This window comes from Lepidochelys kempii, chromosome 5, assembly GCF_965140285.1.
Source record: "Lepidochelys kempii isolate rLepKem1 chromosome 5, rLepKem1.hap1, whole genome shotgun sequence".
Lineage (NCBI taxonomy): Eukaryota > Metazoa > Chordata > Testudines > Cheloniidae > Lepidochelys > Lepidochelys kempii.
Window position 1 is genome coordinate 121671307 of NC_136384.1, and position 18773 is coordinate 121690079.

General features: G+C 44.8%; 1 protein-coding gene across 5 annotated transcripts in view; it reads left to right on the forward strand.

Annotated features, from left to right (window-relative positions):
* Nucleotides 1–7287: 7287 nt before the first annotated feature.
* Nucleotides 7288–18773, forward strand: part of KIAA1958 (KIAA1958 ortholog) — a 114545-nt gene continuing 103059 nt past the window's right edge. For 3 of the 5 annotated variants that reach the window (XM_073345663.2, XM_073345653.2, XM_073345654.2), the window contains exons 1-2: nucleotides 7288–7483; nucleotides 17214–17258. The gene's annotated coding sequence lies outside the window, so the exon portion shown is untranslated. The remainder of the gene's footprint in view (nucleotides 7484–17213; nucleotides 17259–18773) is intronic. The other 2 variants (XM_073345658.2, XM_073345660.2) reach the window with 1 other exon arrangement.

An 18773-nucleotide genomic window follows, 5' to 3' on the forward strand; every position in this document is an offset into this window, starting at 1 on the left:
CAGACTGTATCCTGGTTCTCAACTAGAAATGTTTTTCAAAGAGGAAATAAGAAAACTATAAAAGGAGGGACAAATGCCCCAAGACATGCCCCCTCTCTCCTTGGCATTGCATCTAAGAAGACAAAGGAAAACAGCGGTTGGAGTTTTGGGGAAAGGATCCTGACCTAAAGAGTTTGGTCAGTAATACTGCTGGAAACATGGGGTGGGAAACTTTGCTTTGAATCTAATATACTTTGTTAAGTTAGTCAATACAAAGCATTTTATCTTTTTTTTTCTTGTAACTATTTCTGACTTTTATGCCTCATTACTTGTACTCCCTTAAAATCTCTCTTTGTAGTTAATAAACTTGTTTTATTGTTTTATGTAATCCAGTGTGTTCAAGTGTCTGGGTAACTCCATTTAGGGTGGCAATTTGTGTGTATATTAGTCCCTCAGAGGAATAATGGACTTACTATGTTCGTACGGTCCAGGACACACATTTCTGGGGGGAAATCCAGGACTGGGGGTGTGTTGGGGTCATCCTGCAGTATATAACCAAGGGTGGTTGAAAGCCAGGGTGTGACTGGCAGGCTGTATTTACACAAACATATGGGAATAGCCTGCATGCCGGTGGCTGTTTGTGACCAGTCCAGGTTGGAGCCTAAGCAGCAAGATATTGCAAGGCACCCTAGGTTACAGAGCAGGGGTGACACAGCCCCCTACTGGTCTGGCTTGCACCCTGGTATGTCACAGTATGGAGCTCCGACTGACTATAGTGAGAGCTATTAGTAGGTGTTCTGTGGTACTCTTATCCACAGGATCTTGAGCGTCTCACTTCTAATAACACATTCATCCTGACAACACCCTTCTTGTGTGAGACTGGCAAGTATGATTATTACAGATGGGGAAACTGAGAGGTTAAATGACTTGTCTGAGGTTACACAAGAAAGTCTGTGGTAGAGGTTGGAATAGAACTCAGCCCTCTTCCTTCCCTGTCTACTGCCTTAACTATAAGACCATGCCTCCTCCCTCCAGGGCACTCACTACCCACTAAGAGGTGCTTAGCATCTGACAGAATTGGGCTCACTGTTTTTATGTGCTCCCAGAGCTCTGGGTGGATGCATTTTAAACTGAAAAAAGGATGTGAGGAGAAAAATTACTAGTAAGAACATAACTCATAGCATAGCTCATCAGTAGGGTTAAACATAGGACCTTCAACACCAAGCACTGACCTCTACCACTTGAGCTAAAGAAGTAACTCCCTTACCTGGTAGCAGCAGTATGCAATTATCCTTCATCGAGGACCGGGTTCTACTGGAGTGGAAAGAAAAGCACACTGTGCAATCATGCTTCAAGAGTAGTTATTAATATAAGCAACTCACGAATACTCTTCATCTGAAATTGTAATACAGTGCTGACCTAATGGTGACATTATTAAGCTAGCTGGGCTCTTCTGTAGTGTGTATGATGTGAACCAGAAGCCTCTGATACAATTACAGGCCTCTGTACAACATGCTGATAATAGGATGGAAGCAACTACGTCAGAGCTTTGAGAAGCGTTTTCAAAATTCTCCTTAATTAATGAGTATGCACACAGTTTTTGCCTGTGGCCGCCACCAATTATCAAGAAGGGGCTGAAAGAAAAACCAGGTGGGGGATGGGTGCTGTTTTGGCTTATGACCAAATAAAATTGAGCAATGAAAAAGAGGAGAAAGAGGATAAACAGGGGAAAAAAAATAGAAAGGAAGAGGGAGAAAAAGCAGGCAATAGAAATGGGAAAGAAAAGGCAATAGAAATAGGATAGTGCTAAATGTTATATATACAGAGAACATGAAACAATGGGTGTTACCATACACACTGTAACGAGAGTGATCCGGTAAGGTGAGCTATTACCAGCAGGAGAGAAAAAAAACCGTCTGTAGTGATAATAATCAAGGTGGGCCATTTCCAGCAGTTGACAAGAACATGTGAGGAACAGTGGGGGGGGGGGGGGGAATCAAAAGGTTTTTTTTCTCTCCTGCTGGTAATAGCTCACCTTACCTGATCACTCTCATTACAGTGTGTATGGTAACACCCATTGTTTCATGTTCTCTGTGTATATAAAATCTCCCCACTGTATTTTCTACTGCATGCATCCGATGAAGTGAGCTGTAGCTCACGAAAGCTTATGCTCAAATAAATTTGTTGGTCTCTAAGGTGCCACAAGTACTCCTTTTCTTTTTGTGGATACAGACTAACACGGCTGCTACTCTGAAACCTGCTAAATGTTTGTCACTTTGATTGTATGGGCATATATTACTTCCTAAATTGTATTGCTCCAGAAGATAATATTTAGATGTCTCACAGCTCCACGTTAGGAGGCAGAGAAGGGGAAGGGGAGGGGGGGCTGCTATCAGGTTGCTGTTAATGGCCTTGGGAATTTCTCTTTCATTTCACTGCTGAGTGTGTAATTAGATACATGAGGTGTGTATTTTAAAAAGTTCTGTTCCACAGGTGAAATCCTGGCCCCTTTACAGTAAATGGCAACACTCCCATTGACTTCAGTGCAGCTTGGATTTCACCCCACATATCACAAAAACATTTACTCCAGATTGCAAGCCCTGGATAATTCTGATATTGAGGGGAAGTGGCAGGTCAAGGCATTAAAAATAAGAGATTATGACAGAAGAGGGATCCTTTGGGACCCAATCCTGCAGCCCCTACATGATTGCTCATTATTCCCTTCAATAAGGACTTCTTCCATGTGTAAGGGTTGCAGGATTGTGACTTTGACTTTTAAAGTATTAAAGAATTCTGTAGAATTGTAGTAACAGGACAGTAAGTTCTTACTGTAAATAATAATAAGAGAGATTAACAAGATTAACTTTATGATCAAATAAGCACTACTACATCAAAGGCAAGCCTGGAAAAAGCATTGTTTTGGCATTAATATGCCACCAGATTGCATCTATTACACTGTTGTTTAAGCAATATTGCCATTGAAGCTAGTAACGTGTTCGCCCATTCAAATTTCCTGAAAGTTGGCACAAGGAAGACAAGAAGAAGAAACCACTGGGTTCAGAGCAGACAGTTCTTTTTCCAGCAGCACCTGTCACTTTCTCCCTCCGGAGTGACACAATGAAGAAGGGAGGAAATCCCAACTCAAGAGTGGAACAGTAAAGAGAATTCAGTTTGGCAAGAGTCCTGTTCATTGCAGGAGAAACCAAACACAGAGAGATAATAATGCAAAGTGCATGTTCGGTTATTTATAATTAAATGCAAAAAACCTATCAGTGTAATGTTACATGTGAGATTTTTCATTACACACTGCAACAGATAAAGCAACTTCCTGCAATATCTTTGGGAGATCATACTGTATTAAGTATATAAATGGTTTATGTATCATTGTGGGTCATGGATTGTATGCACTGCATGTGGGGAGGGTTACCACAGCTCTACCAGGGAAGGAAAACAGTTGGGGATGATTAAGGCTAAGCACGCAGGTTTTTAGACCTCCAGAGAGCTACTACACCTCCTGGGGAGGCTTGCATATTCTGGTTCAAACTGTGTTCGCCAGAGGCCAGCAGACAAAGAAGGGCCTTTTGGATAAATAACTCACGCTTAAACTGTCTTGGGACCTTCATTCTTGTTCCTGATCTAAACACTGATATGAACTTGGTGTGGCAGATGTGAGACCTGGGCGTCCAAAGGGCCATACTGAACAATGTGCCAGACAAGAATAAACTCTTGGAACAAAACATGTTAAGTAGCTTTTCTGGGGAATATCTAGGGGGAGGTGAATGCAAATTCTCTATCTCCGATTATGCAAAAATCCAGCTTTTTGAAGCTATCAATGTTTAATTTGTGCCAGAGCTTGTCAGGGCTGAACCCTGGCACCTCTAGCCTTGGCAGTCCATGGCCTGGGCACCTCTGGGCTCCCAGCCAGCAGCTGCCACTCTCTGGCCGCCCAGCTTGAGCCCCGGCATCTCTCTCATTACAAATTAAACACTGGAAGCTATTCCCTGAGGAGTAAGCCATTGTCTGCTGATTACCTGTTACATGAGTCCAAGATCAAGGTCCCAAGCCGTATAGAAGAAAAACTGGGCGATTCATGATTGTTCTGGTTCTGAATCTCGGACAGTTATGAACTTGTAACCAGGGGGAAAACCCAGTTGTGGGGTTTGAAAGACTGACACCTACCAAAGCCCTATGTTGGAGTTAGGGGTAACCACTGGAAGTATGCGTGTAAATTATTGTATTGTTTTTATATGTTTTTCTCTGTAAACCATCTATCTTAAGAATAAATTTGCTTGCTTAGAAGAAGCTGTGTGGTTGTAACTTATAACTGCTGGCAGTACTCTGGTCATAGCCCTCAGAGAGAAAGTGAAGTGCAGATGCTGGACTTTTAGGCAGATGGACTTACTAGAGATATCACCGGGAGCTGTGCAGCCTTAAAACCCTGCTCAAGAGGGAGTGAGACACAGGTCTCCACCAAAGACAAGGTGATGGCTGGAAGCCAGAAACCTTGCAGTGGGTGTCCTCGAGGGACCATGGCAGGGGAAACACAGGTGCAGTTACCCTGAAACTGTGATGCACACAAGTCAGGAAATTCAATTATTTGGTTTCCACAGCGAATATAATTTGGCTTCTTGCATATACGGAGTATTTTTTTACGATATATAGTGTTATGTATATGTATGCATATATATGTGCATACATGTTATACACACATCTTTTCACTCACACACACACATATATACAAATGTTAATAATATATAGTTATATACACATACAATGGCCAAAGTAGCAGCTGCTGTGGGAACTATGGGCCAGAACCTGAGCTGGTGTAAATCAACATAACTCCTCTGGAACAATTGCAATTTACATCGGCTGAGAATCTGGCTCTTTAACTTTGACACTCTTGACTTTTATACATTTAAAATTTCAGCAATAATCTTGCTTTTTTATTTCATTCCTTCTTTTGTTTTTTTTTAGTTTTTTTTTATATTTTCTTTTTTTAAAACAACTATACTTATGTGGCTGTATTAAAGCCCCATGTTTGAATGATACTCCTTGTAGCTGTACATGATTTTCAAATATAGAACTGGACAGGGCCATATGCTACCCTGTGTTGGTTTTCCAGAGCAGGGTTTAGAATTCCCTTCAGTATCCACTTACAGTTTCCTCCATCATCCTGGTTTTGATTCAGCATAGCATAAGCACATGCTTAACTTTAAGCACATGAGTAGTCCAAATGACTTCAGTGGCTCACTTGCTTGAAGTTAAGCATATGCACACCCAAGTTAGGACCAGGCCTGCCTTGCTATGTCTGAGGTCAGAGTACAGTCATCTAGCAGAGGGATTCAAAGAAGGCTGAGAAATGTTGGTTAAATACATGTTTGCATCTTTGGCTGCTATAGTAAATGCTGCTTCTTTTACACACACACACCGGCCTGGTCTTCACTAGGAAAAAGGTGTATTTTTAACAGGTTAGAGTAGCCAAGGCAACTTTATTTTTAACATATACTATTTGGTCAAGGTAAATGTTAAGGTTAGCCCTTGGAAGCTAAAATGTGTCAAAACTACTGTTGTTTTTTAAAAGGATTACACACACCCCTCTCTTCCCTCTCCATTTTTTTCTTCTTCACTCTTTCCTTTAGTTTAACAACAACATTTACCCTCCCACAGCCAAAGCCAGGAAAGGACAGGATAGGATAGGATTCCTGTGCAATTTCCAGCAGCTCCACCAAGCAGCAGCACCGCCTCATCAAACACAACTGGGGAGAGAGAACTAGCCCAGCACTTTAATTAATCCCTGTTTAACCCCCCCCCCCCCAATCTCCCAAAATAAAAACCGCAAAGAATATGGCCAGAGCTGCTTTAATTTAATAAGAGCGAGGCACAGATGTGTCTCCCGCGTGCGTTCCCAGCTGCTTCTCCTTGGACCCAGAGGAAGGGAAGAGATTTCACAGCTGTCCTAAGGCGGGTATTTGCTTGACATTGTGTTTAAAGTGCTGTTTATTGCCTCGCCATTGAATAACAGGCTCCCTCCCTCTCCTTCCAGCTCCTCCATCTTTCTCCCTCCTGGATGAGATATTAACCACCACAGCCCTCTGGCTGGCACAGGGGAGGGGGAGTTTCTGCACAAAGCAATCACAGCCAGCGCCAAATGCAAGCTGCTTTCATCTCTGTAACTTTGTCCCTCCTCCCCGTCTAAAAATAATACATCCGAGGGGGTCGGGGGGGGGGTTGTTTTCCTGGGTGGGGGGTGGAATTAGCTGTTAGGAGCCCATTTTAAGTAACACTTTAAGTTCCTAAATTAGGGACACATATCGCATGATTCAATATTTACAATATAAATCTAAAATAACATTAAATGGTAGCTCATTGGGGGTGGGGGTTGGAGTTCCTACCTGGACCATGTGAACGGTGTCTGGCTCCGGCTGAGGGGTGGGGGATTTTTGCATTTCAGTGAAATTCACAGTTTGGGAGAGCGCGTCTTAAAATCTCCTTCAGTCCAGTTGTCCTATACAAACTGTGTGTGTGTGTCCTAAACCGTGCGCGCGTGTGTAATATAAAATCTGTGTCGATATACACGTACACACAGACGCTACGTGAGTGTGTACACTATATATGTGTGTGTGTGTGTGTATAGGTGGTATATAACACATTGTGTGTATCGATCCTGGATATGCGCATCTATACACCCCCCCCCCCATATGTGCGTTTAGTGTGGGGGTCTATGCATGCTGCTGTACAATGCAGAAGGTGTGATGTTATGTACAGGATACATATCTGTGCCTATAAACACACGTTTAAGATCTAGGCGTGTATCCCCGCGCACAGCGTGTCCACACGGCGTACACACCCCCCCAGTGATACGTGCAATAGGGCACGCGCCATAGGCTGCAGTGTGCACAGGTAGGCTGTCCGGGGGCCACAGCGGCACCGAACGCGGCTTTCTAGCTCGCACCTTTCCGCATGATCAGCCCCCCAGGGGCTGTAGATAGACTGTTATACTGCGGAGGCTTTCCTGTTATCCACCCCCACCCCCTTCGGCAGGCAGAGTCCGGGCTGGCAGCTGTGTGTGTGTGGGGGGGGGGGGGGGGCGAGGGCAGGGCTCTGTGTGTGTGTGTGTGTGTGTGTTATTGCACACTTCCTGTGGTATATTTATGACCAGGGCTTCGATTTCCGGTAGCTGATACGAGCTCTCTCTGTGTCTCGGTGTCTCTCTCCCTGAGCATTGAATATCAGCGGGCGGGGGCGGGGGCGGGGGCGGGGGCGGCGGAGGAGGGGGGGGGGGTGGCCTGGCGCGCGCGCGCCCGACAGACAGACAGGCAGGCAGACAGACAGTGTGGGGGGTGGCGGAGGACAGAGGGAGAAGCCAGTGACCGGGGGATGGGAGACACCTTCCCCTCCCCACTGCCACCCCCTCACCATATCCTCCCGCCGGCCCCAGCCAATAGAGGGAATAGACCACAGCCTCCCCCCCCCCGCCCGCATTCCTATGGACAGACACCTGCAGGTAGGTGGCTGCTGGAGGAGGGGGACAGCCGGGCGTGGGACACCCAGTCTCTCTCTTTGTGTGCAGGGGAAGGAGGGCGCTTCGGAAACCGCTGTGCTCAGTGTCGCTCTCTTTGTGCAGGGGGCAGTTAGGGAGAGGGTGGGGGTGGGGGTGGGGGTGGGGGTGATGGAGATCCGTGCGTGCGCCTATGCACACAGAGTGTCTTCCCCTGCGTTGGAGGGCGAGGGGGGGCGGTAGGATGGCTGTTGAAAGGCGGAGAGGGGTGTAGGGGGGAGAAGTTATGTACAGTGCGTGTGTGTGTGTGGGGGGGGTAAGTGGAGGAGGGTCAGGAGAGCATCAACCAAATGATTCAAATAAGCCAACACTAGACAACTTATTAGCGATCAGTTCTTCCTCTTCGCTTTTGGGTTTTTTTTTTTTTTTTTTTTTACAAAGTTTTTAGGGCATAAATCAATCAGCTGACCCCACCCTTTCTTTTCTTATCCCCTAGTTCTTGTGCCCCTGTTTGGATGGCAGTGTGTTATGTGTGTGTGGGGGGGAGCTCTTGGGCTGTGAGGTGTGTATTGGGAGGGGGTTGGCTGTGTACAGAGGTGTGTGTGTGTGTTGGGGAGGAACGGTCGAGTGGAAAGGGGTGTGTGCTGAGAGGGTGGTATGGGGTTGTGAGGAGAAGAGACTGTATTGGGGAGGAATGGTTGTGTGGAGAGAGGGGTGTGTGTGTGTGTGTGTGTGTTGGGGAGGAATGGTTGTGTGGAGAGAGGGGTGTGTGTGTGTGTGTTGGGGAGGAATGGTTGTGTGGAGAGAGGGGTGTGTGTGTGTGTGTTGGGGAGGAATGGTTGTGTGGAGAGAGGGGTGTGTGTGTGTGTGTTGGGGAGGAATGGTTGTGTGGAGAGAGGGGTGTGTGTGTGTGTGTTGGGGAGGAATGGTTGTGTGGAGAGAGGGGTGTGTGTGTGTGTGTTGGGGAGGAATGGTTGTGTGGAGAGAGGGGGGTGTGTGTGTGTGTTGGGGAGGAATGGTTGTGTGGAGGGATGTGTATGGGGGAGGAATGGTTGTGTGGAGGGATGTGTATGGGGGAGGAATGGTTGTGTGGAGAGATGTGTATGGGGGAGGAATGGTTGTGTGGAGAGAGGGGTGTGTGTGTGTGTTGGGGAGGAATGGTTGTGTGGAGAGGGGTGGTGTGTGTCGGGGAGGAATGGTTGTGTGGAGAGGGGCGGTGTGTGTGTCGGGGAGGAATGGTTGTGTGGAGAGGGGCGGTGTGTGTGTCGGGGAGGAATGGTTGTGTGGAGAGAGGGGTGGTGTGTGTGTCGGGGAGGAATGGTTGTGTGGAGAGGGGTGGTGTGTGTCGGGGAGGAATGGTTGTGTGGAGAGGGGCGGTGTGTGTGTCGGGGAGGAATGGTTGTGTGGAGAGGGGCGGTGTGTGTGTCGGGGAGGAATGGTTGTGTGGAGAGAGGGGGGTGTGTGTCGGGGAGGAATGGTTGTGTGGAGAGAGGGGGGTGTGTGTCGGGGAGGAATGGTTGTGTGGAGAGAGGGGGGTGTGTGTCGGGGAGGAATGGTTGTGTGGAGAGAGGGGGGTGTGTGTCGGGGAGGAATGGTTGTGTGGAGAGAGGGGTGGTGTGTGTCGGGGAGGAATGGTTGTGTGGAGAGAGGGGTGGTGTGTGTCGGGGAGGAATGGTTGTGTGGAGAGAGGGGTGGTGTGTGTCGGGGAGGAATGGTTGTGTGGAGAGAGGGGTGGTGTGTGTGTCGGGGAGGAATGGTTGTGTGGAGAGAGGGGTGGTGTGTGTGTCGGGGAGGAATGGTTGTGTGGAGAGAGGGGTGGTGTGTGTGTCGGGGAGGAATGGTTGTGTGGAGAGAGGGGTGGTGTGTGTGTCGGGGAGGAATGGTTGTGTGGAGAGAGGGGTGGTGTGTGTGTCGGGGAGGAATGGTTGTGTGGAGAGAGGGGTGGTGTGTGTGTCGGGGAGGAATGGTTGTGTGGAGAGAGGGGTGGTGTGTGTGTCGGGGAGGAATGGTTGTGTGGAGAGAGGGGTGGTGTGTGTGTCGGGGAGGAATGGTTGTGTGGAGAGAGGGGTGGTGTGTGTGTCGGGGAGGAATGGTTGTGTGGAGAGAGGGGTGGTGTGTGTGTCGGGGAGGAATGGTTGTGTGGAGAGAGGGGTGGTGTGTGTGTCGGGGAGGAATGGTTGTGTGGAGAGAGGGGTGGTGTGTGTGTCGGGGAGGAATGGTTGTGTGGAGAGAGGGGTGGTGTGTGTGTCGGGGAGGAATGGTTGTGTGGAGAGAGGGGTGGTGTGTGTGTCGGGGAGGAATGGTTGTGTGGAGAGAGGGGTGGTGTGTGTGTCGGGGAGGAATGGTTGTGTGGAGAGAGGGGTGGTGTGTGTGTCGGGGAGGAATGGTTGTGTGGAGAGAGGGGTGGTGTGTGTGTCGGGGAGGAATGGTTGTGTGGAGAGAGGGGTGGTGTGTGTGTCGGGGAGGAATGGTTGTGTGGAGAGAGGGGTGGTGTGTGTGTCGGGGAGGAATGGTTGTGTGGAGAGAGGGGTGGTGTGTGTGTCGGGGAGGAATGGTTGTGTGGAGAGAGGGGTGTGTGTGTTGGGGAGGAATGGTTGTGTGGAGGGATGTGTATGGGGGAGGAATGGTTGTGTGGAGAGAGGGGTGTGTGTGTGTGTCGGGGAGGAATGGTTGTGTGGAGAGAGGGGCGGTGTGTGTCGGGGAGGAATGGTTGTGTGGAGAGGGGCGGTGTGTGTGTCGGGGAGGAATGGTTGTGTGGAGAGAGGGGCGGTGTGTGTGTCGGGGAGGAATGGTTGTGTGGAGAGGGGTGTGTGTGTGTGTCGGGGAGGAATGGTTGTGTGGAGAGGGGTGTGTGTGTGTGTCGGGGAGGAATGGTTGTGTGGAGAGGGGTGTGTGTGTGTGTCGGGGAGGAATGGTTGTGTGGAGAGGGGTGTGTGTGTGTGTCGGGGAGGAATGGTTGTGTGGAGAGGGGCGGTGTGTGTCGGGGAGGAATGGTTGTGTGGAGAGGGGTGGTGTGTGTCGGGGAGGAATGGTTGTGTGGAGAGGGGTGTGTGTGTGTGTCGGGGAGGAATGGTTGTGTGGAGAGGGGCGGTGTGTGTCGGGGAGGAATGGTTGTGTGGAGAGGGGCGGTGTGTGTCGGGGAGGAATGGTTGTGTGGAGAGATGTGTATGGGGGAGGAATGGTTGTGTGGAGAGAGGGGTGTGTGTGTGTGTCGGGGAGGAATGGTTGTGTGGAGAGGGGCGGTGTGTGTCGGGGAGGAATGGTTGTGTGGAGAGGGGCGGTGTGTGTCGGGGAGGAATGGTTGTGTGGAGAGATGTGTATGGGGGAGGAATGGTTGTGTGGAGAGAGGGGTGTGTGTGTGTGTCGGGGAGGAATGGTTGTGTGGAGAGAGGGGTGTGTGTGTGTGTCGGGGAGGAATGGTTGTGTGGAGAGGGGTGTGTGTGTGTGTCGGGGAGGAATGGTTGTGTGGAGAGGGGCGGTGTGTGTCGGGGAGGAATGGTTGTGTAGTGGGGGGACAGACACTCTGTCTGAGAGACCAGGTCATGCAGAGGGAGAGAATGGGCTGATTTCCCTTTTTACTTCTACTTCTTGCTGCAGAAACGAACCGCTCTCTTTGACCCCCTGGCCCCTATCAAGGCGGGGGGGGGAGAGTCACCCCCCAGCTCCGAGTTTCCCACGCCCCCCAGTGGCGCGTGCTGCAGGGCAGAGCCGGGCGCGCGCTGGGGAAGGGGCCCGCTCGCTCTTACTCCTCTTTGCTGCGCGCTGGCGGGCTCCCCGCGCGGTGTGTTATTTATGGTTTCTAACGGGGGAGGAGGAGGAGGTGTCTCTGTCTGCGAGGCTGCGCACAGGGGCTGGTGTTTGGTGTCAAGGAAGAAACCCACCCAGGGGTGGGTTTGGCTGGGGGAACCGGCGGGAGGCTGCAGGAGTTGAGCTGTGTAGGTTATTTCAGAGCTCAGATCCCAGAGGTGGCTTTGCTTTTGGATGGCTTGGATCGGTTTTATATCTTTGTATTTGACGCGCTCCTTCTGGAAGCAAAAGTTCTGCCTTTTTTTTTTTTTTTTTTTTGCCATTGCTTTTAGGATTTGGGATGTAAAATAACCCCCTCTCCCCACCTGACATCTTTACACAAGTGGCTCGTTGAAGCGAAAGTTTAGCGAAGTGTTGTCTGTACATCTTTAGAGATAGAGGCTGAGGTATCTGCGTAGGAGGGAAACGTCTGGACGTGTTTTTATAGGGCAAACAGAGTTTCTCTCTAGAGATATAGTGCGTTTAGGTAAACAGCTTGATACTGATTGTGGTACCTTGAACATATGCAGAAACGATTAGAGGATGCACTGGATTTAGCTGTTGTTTTGCAGACGCTGATCAACCCTCCATCCCCTTTTAGTATAGCTTTGTGGTTGCAAGTATGGTTGTGTGGACGCAACCTTTAAATAGCTTGATTTCCCCCTCCCCCCCTTATTGAGAAGCAGAATCTTTTATAATCAATGCTCTTTTTGTAGTAAGTCTTGTATATCAAACGTTGGAAGCGTCTCTTGTGAATGATTGCAATGGCGTTGTTGCAGGAAATGCAAAAGATCCAATTGTTGGTAGTGAACAAGCTGTAGAAGCGTTTAAAACCATAACCCATCTTGAACCTGGCTTGTCAGAAAGACAAATCAGGAGTGACAGAGGAAACCAGAGTATTGTAAAGCAAGTACAGAAAGACACTCAAGCAAAGGAAAACAAAGAAACATTTTGTAGTGGAAAGATATATGGAGCCTTCTATGGTTTAATTTCGGCAGTTAAAAAAAACAGAATCTCTTTCCATCAGAAAGGACTAGTTAGTATATGTTAAAACTCACCTTCCTCCCTGGTGTTAGTGGTTATAAATATCACTTGTACTCAGCTGGATATTAAATAACACTAAATGAAAATTAATATTATTTCCTAAAAAAATCAAGCTGAGTTATTAGTGACAATAGGCAATTCAATGGGTAAAAATATAGGTTGGATTTCAATAGTAGAGTTTTTATTATAAGATGCTTGCTTCTCTTCTCTCCCCCCCCCCCCCAGTTATATTATCAGCATTAGTTGTGCTGTAGAATTGTAAAAACAACAGGAGAACTTGTGGCACCTTAGAGACTAACAAATTTATTAGAGCATAAGCTTTCATGAGCTACAGCCCACTTCATCGGATGCACTGATAAAGTGAGCTGTAGCTCACGAAAGCTCATGCTCTAATAAATTTGTTAGTCTCTAAGGTGCCACAAGTCCTCCTGTTGTTTTTGCAGATACAGACTAACACGGCTGCTACTCTGAAACCAGTTAGAATTGTAGATAGTCAGGGTTTGAGCTTGCATCATTAAGCTTAATTGGAGTTTTTCTACTGATCTTAATGGGAGCAGGAGCAAGCCCTTAGAGTGTACTTGCTAATATATACAAGAATGTGCAAAAATAATTGCGTCGCTTTGACATTCATTGTGCTTAAAGGTTTTTTTATATTTAAAACAAAAATATCTTGAAAATGTTGACTGGGTGTAAGATCTGTTGGATTTTTTTTTGTTTTATTTTTTTTTTAAATATATAATAATCTAAATCCTTCTTTTTCCTAACTTTACAGTTACTCTAAAGCCAAAAGTACAACTAGTCTTATGACTTCCTCAGGCCCCTACAATGAATCTGCCACTCATCTTGGATTAAAACCCAGAGCATTGGCCTGCTAAACCCAGGGTTGTGAGTTCAATCCTTGAGGGGCAATTTAGGGATCTGGGACAAAAATTGGGGATTGGTCCTGCTTTGAGCAGAGGATGGGACTAGATGACCTCCTGAGGTCCCTTCCAACCCTGATATTCTATGACTGCCGCCTCCTTATTTTTGACTTTAAGCAAAATATATTTTTCAATATTGTGCTAAAGTTTATCAGCCCTTTGAAGTATTATAAAAAGTAAACTAACACATTGAGTTAGTTGTTTACATACTTTACACCCTGCCAGCAATAGAGATAAGACTTAACAAAGAGATTTGTATAAACTAAATATTAACGGAAAGTGTTCAGGTGAATAATGGATTGTGCTAAATTATGTGCAGTTTAAGGCTCTTCTGAGATATGTAGTGTAGTTCTTCTTTGTAACAGTGACAGAAAACCAGTTGTCAGCTAAACAGCATTACATAGACGTTGTTTTCTGTTTAGAATAGCTGAATTTCTGCAAGTTAAACAAAATTTTGTTGAAAAACAGTAACACCTTTCTAGCATCTTTAACATTTTTTATTTGGTTACTCTTGATAGCTGATTTTTACTGAGCAGATATATAGATAATGGTCTCTCTTTTAATCTTCTCCTGTATGCTCTTACAATTAATGCATTCTACATTAGTACTGTAACTTCCAATGTGCATACACTAAGAAGTTCCCTGTATTTGAGTTCTTGGGAGGATATACTGTATATATGATGTATACTTTTTTGTACAGTTGCAAAATAATGGCTCACTGTGGCTGCGTTTGCAGAGCGTTAAAATTCAGTTGACTTTGTTAGCCTTTCACATTTGACAGTTATCAAATGTACTGTACCTTCATTAAAGTGTGCCTTAAATCTCATCTTGATGTTAGTTTAGTTGAATGTTTTAAATGAGTAGTGTTGTGACTAATTTTAACTGAATGGAAAACCAGAGAGTTTCAGCAATATGATTGTTTGGCATGTCCAATATACCTCTTAACCTTGCAGCATGCTCATTAGCTTTGCTCTAGATGGTTGTCTGTGGTCTGATGCTTTGAACACACCAAGGGGAACCAGGAAGATTCTAATACAGTTTTGTCACTGATTCTCTTTTATCCTTTGGGCGAGTCACTCAGTTTCCTGCATCTGTGAAATGGGGATAATAATACTTATTTACCCAATTCACAAGGGCATTGTGAAGATTAACTAGTGTTTGTAAAATACTTCAAAGAAATATATATGGAAATTAATCCTCTCTAGGATTATTATACATCTGATAATTCAAGTGATAATTCAAGATGAGTGCAAGGCTTTGCTTTCAAATGCTATCACTTAGAGATTTTTTTGCAAAACAAAGTAGAGGGAGGTGAATATGGAAGAAAAGGTAAATGAGCATGAATTGTAAACAGTTTTACACAGTTCACGTTTGTAATGAAAAATATTTTAAATAAAACAAAAACTGAAGTTAAATGTTTTCTTAATGTATCTGCATAGTAGCCCAAAGCAACTTGAAAGAGTTCTGTCTTTTTAAAAGACCCATGGAGAATGACTGCTTCATCTTAAATTATTTGACCTTGGTGCTGATTGGTTGATTTATGAACTTTATTTACCCACAGGACTGGAGAATTCTGTCGCAAGACAGAAATTACAGTGTACCAGTGCTCTAGTTCGTTTCCTAGGTAACAAATATACAGCACAGATTCCATAATGACGCCCTTGGTTGGCTAGTTATTGTGTACATTTCTTGTTTAGTAAATCTGAGTCCTGAAATAAATAAAAAGTCTTGTTTATAAGACTGTTCCAAACACAAACTATCAAAAGCAAAATGGAAATGGAAGGCTTCTACGCTGTGGGAATTTATTGCATTCTATCTAAAGTAATACATAGGTATAAAGGAAAGTTTCAATATAAATGAATGTTACAGTTATACACTGGTCCTATTTGAAAAGTCTTTGGTGAAAAGAATAAAGCTAAAAACTGTACTGCATTTTACTCAAGCTTGTATACCTCTCTCAAGTCTGACATTACATTTGCAAGGCAATAAGTTATTTAGTATCTTCACTGTGCTGTACTCATTGGCTATAGTAAATGGTTCCTCATTTTCCAGTCCACCAGTTATCAAAATTCCATGCTGTTCGCATTGCTGAACAGTTCCTTCCTTTATCCAGTCCCCTTTTCTGTTACTTTTCCCTCAGTCTGTTGTCTGGTGCCTTTCCAGTGGAAACCTTTTAATGAGCAAAGGTTCTCATGTGAATAAGAATTTGCAGGATTGGGCCCAACAATATTTTAGGTTTCATTCTGTGATCTTTCCCAATAGGAAATATTCACTCATTCCTTTTTCTTTCCTGTGATATGAACTGAAGAGTTATTATCATCTTAAAAATCACACTGTCTGATATTTATAACAGTAGGTAAAAAAACACCACCTAAAATAACTGAAAGAAATTAGAGGGGGGGAAAACAGTCTCTCTCTCTCTCTCTCTTCTACCTCCTCCCCCACAGTTAGTTTATGTCCTGCATTTGTCAGCTCTTTTTATGTACTCAGTTCATTGTTTCCCCTTTCTTACAGCAACAGGTGACAGAAAAACATTTTTAAAAATAGGAACAATTGACTCTAAATCCACAAAAATGGGCAAGTCTAGTACCTGAAATCACTTTACAACTCCTATTTTAAAACTGACTAGATCTCAAGTTGATGATATCCTCTTCAATGATCAATACCATATATCAAAAGCCTTAATTATTTTCTACTCTCCCACTTTCCAGGTCCAACTTTAACCAGTAACTTCTTAGCAAAAGGCTGGGGCAACAGAAATCTACCAAAAAACTGACTTTTGTGGTGGTCTGATTCAAAATCTATGGAACTTCTGCAGCAATTTTTGTTGATTTTTATTTTACTTGGATATGTTCTTATACTGTAATGCCAAGGAGAAGTAGAGTCAATGAGAAAATATTTATTAGTCAACTAAACTGAAACGTTTCAGAGTAACAGCTGTGTTAGTCTGTATTCGCAAAAAGAAAAGAAGTACTTGTGGCACCTTAGAGACTAACCAATTTATTTGAGCATCAGCTTTCGTGAGCTACAGCTCACTTCATCGGATGCATACTGTGGAAACTGCAGAAGACATTATATACACAGAGACCATGAAACAATACCTCCTCCCACCCCACTCTCCTGCTGGTAATAGCTTATCTAAAGTGATCACTCTCCTTACAATGTGTATGATAATCAAGTTGGGCCATTTCCAGCACAAATCCAGGTTGATTATCATACACATTGTAAGGAGAGTGATCACTTTAGATAAGCTATTACCAGCAGGAGAGTGGGGTGGGAGGAGGTATTGTTTCATGGTCTCTGTGTATATAATGTCTTCTCCAGTTTCCACAGTATGCATCCGATGAAGTGAGTTGTAGCTCACGAAAGCTCATGCTCAAATAAATTGGTTAGTCTCTAAGGTGCCACAAGTACTCCTTTTCTTTTTTTTAAACTGAAATGCTTTCTCTGCTGCTGTACACCACCTGTTCCAAGAGCAGTTTTGAATTAGAGCTGATGTGATTAACTGAATATTTTCAGTGTTGGATTAAAATGGTAGGGCAATTAAAAAGAAAAAGTAACAACTTTGATCACGTAACAAATTTAAAAATCTAAGATGGCATCACAACTAAAAATGAAAAAGTAATAAAAAAACCTGTTTCAATTTGTAGCTCCATAATGACTTCCACCTTCATCTTAAACTTGGTATAATTTTAAAGCACCAGTCCCACATGGTTTAGGGCTTGTTGGTATGTAAACAAACAGTAGTAATTTTTAAAAAAAGATGATAATGTCAGGTACTGTAAATTTGACCATAGATTTAGGATGTTATTTTTTAAAAGGTCTGCAAATGCTAAAATTCGTAGGCTGACCACATAGGCTACCACAACTGACCACCGCTTGGCTAAGAATTGTACATACTGCTAGTCAGTGCAACAAATATAATACAATATTTCAGTACAATCTTCCAACTTTTCTCTCCCACCTCTTTTTGTTTTGTTTTTCAGGCCCTGATTCTGCTAAGACCTATGCACATGCTTAACTTTATGAACGTGAGTAATCCCAATAATTTCAATATGGCTATTCACATGTGTAAAATTAAGCATGGATGTTAATCTTTGCAAGATCAGGGACTTCGATTGTAAGGTCTTTTGGGTAGCATTTGTCATTTATTATATATAGGTATATAGTGTTTGTAGATGTATGTCTGTATGTATAATATATTTATACTATATATATGGCCCATCCTGGTTGATGCCTCCAGGAACTACTGTAAATAATAACAAATATTGTCAGGAAATAGATTTTTTAAATGTCCATAGCCATTTTAAAAAGCTTTGTTTTACGATACATAAGGAAAAGATTTTGTCACTGAGGTCACAGAAGTCATGGATTCCGTGACTGTCAGAGACTTCGGTGACATTTTCTATATCTTCAGCCCTGAGCCAGGAGCGGTGGGGTCCCTGGAGCTCCAATTTGCCATGGGTGATGGGGGCCCTGGAGCTTTGAGCTGCCACAGGGGGCTGTAGTGCTGTCATTCTCTCCTTCCTACTCCCTTTCAGCTCTTCGTTATTTTTAGTAAAAGTCACAGACAGGTCACGGGCTTCTGTGAATTTTTGTTTATTGCCCGCGACCTGCCCTTGACTTTTACTAAAAATAATGGAGACAAAATCTTAACCTTAATGATGTACTTTTATGGATTTAAACATCCTCGTGCACTGTCTGAAACCCAAATACTTGTATCTGAGGCCTGGTCTACACTGGGGGGGGGGATCGATCTAATTTATGCAACTTCAGCTATGTGAATAATGTAGCTGAAGTCGATGTACATAGACCTACTCACCGCAGTGTCTTCACTGCGGTGAGTCGACTGCTGCCACTCCCCCATTGACTTTGCCTGTGGCTCTTGCGCTGGTGGAGAACAGGAGTCGACGGGAGAGCGCTCGGGGGTCGATTTATCGTGTCTACACTAGATGCTATAAATCGACCCCCACTGGATTGATCGCTGCCCGCCAATCTGACGGGTCGTATAGACATTCCCTTAGTCTCTTGCTAATACATGAGAAATAGCATTGAAACTGACTAGATACAGTGTGAAAAAGCCAACCTGATTACTCAGTTTTGTCCAAACTGAGTCAAAGAAATGAAGTATTCAAGCAGCATAAATGGTGAAAATTAAATAGTTGTTAAAACTAGGAGAATTTTAAATGATCTCAGGAATTGTATTTCCAGAGGAGTGTGATTTAGTGGGTAGAGTAGCTAACTATGGCTCAAGAGTCTGAATTGTATAAGTGATTTTGTCACTGACTTACGCGTGACCTTGGACAAGACACTTAATGTATGTCCTCAGTGCAGAGTAAACTCTAGTTACCCACACTCAAGTTGCTTCTCGCAAGTTAGCCTAGCTCATGTGAGAGGGGCTACACTGAAAAATAACACTCAAGTTGCTGTGTCTATGGCTTGCACTGTATGCTTTCATGTGTGGTACTAAGGGTACAGCTACACTTTGAGCTCGGGTGTGATTGCCAGCTGGAGGAGACATACTCAGGTGAGCTCAGACCAAGCTA